This window comes from Monodon monoceros, unplaced genomic scaffold (assembly GCF_005190385.1).
Source record: "Monodon monoceros isolate NGI ecotype Baffin Bay Population unplaced genomic scaffold, NGI_Narwhal_1 Super_Scaffold_2, whole genome shotgun sequence".
Taxonomy (NCBI): domain Eukaryota; kingdom Metazoa; phylum Chordata; class Mammalia; order Artiodactyla; family Monodontidae; genus Monodon; species Monodon monoceros.
The window spans coordinates 59,193,625-59,194,669 of NW_021703776.1; the positions used below are offsets into that span (position 1 = coordinate 59,193,625).

Consider the following 1,045-nt stretch of genomic DNA (forward strand, 5'->3'; position numbering starts at 1 on the left):
TAATCTCTGGGTAAACTTTCCAAGCTAAAAAGCTTTCTCTTCTACGTCCTACCGAGAAATCAAAATAGAGTAAAAGGACAGTCTTACTTTAATCAAGTTCCAGAATGAGGACATAACAGATTTGAAAAGCACTGTCTCAAGCAGAAGACGTAAGGATGTGTGTAAGAGAATATTTCTAGAAAATGCCAAAGGCACCAAACATAATCCCAACTTTGCCTCGATGCTACTCCGTACCCCGGATGGGGAGGCTACTTTGTTCAGCTAACTTTTGGAATGTCATAGTGCTCCATGAGTGTGTCCAGGTGTCTGTTGAAGTCTTCTACTGTCTGCTTGTGGGTTTTGGATGCTTTCTTCAGGATCCTTTCCATTTGCCATTTCTCCCGCTTCTTCTCAGAGGCCACCTGGGCCAGTGTCCGCTTGTCCAGGCTGCGCCGCTTCTCCTCCTCGTTCTTTTTGCTTGTTCCCATCGCTTACAGGAGTTTCGCCTTGTCTTTGTTCTTTTTCTTCTTCCGCTTAGTCACTCTGAGCTCTGCCACGCCTTTCAGCTTCAGGGGCTCCTTTTGGATCTGCTCGTAGGCCTCCATGGCGCCCTGCTGAAGTTTCAAGACTGCCTTTTCATGAAAACAGTGTGCATCATGCTTGGGGCAGAGGACACCTGCTCCCTGTTCTAAATGATCACAGGGGTGGGCAGGTGGTCCAGGCTGAGCATTTGGAGTATCCCAGATCTCTGGAGTCAGCTATTGGCCCAGGGATGGGCTTCTGCTCCAAGTAGAGCTACTTAAGGACCTTTTAGGGAGAATAATCAGATACTAAAAGAGATGATCTGAATCTCCATTTTCTGAGCTGTTAGACACTAAAGATCATGTGGGCTTAGTGCTGCTAGGGACTTTCTTTTCATCATGAGAAGGCAGACGGCTCTGAAGAACAAGGCCAGCTCAGAGGAAAACAGAACCAAGAGATGAAAAGAGACAGATGCCCAGTGACTTTATTTGAGCAGCTAGAGTCAACCATGCCAAAGTTATTCCACTCCTAAACTTCTCAGTTA

The 1,045-nt window shown here is 46.5% G+C and overlaps 1 pseudogene; it reads right to left on the minus strand.

The window, feature by feature from the left end:
* Positions 1-248: 248 nt before the first annotated feature.
* On the minus strand, positions 249-584 carry LOC114901289 (annotated as a pseudogene).
* Between the last annotated feature and the right edge of the window lie 461 nt (positions 585-1,045).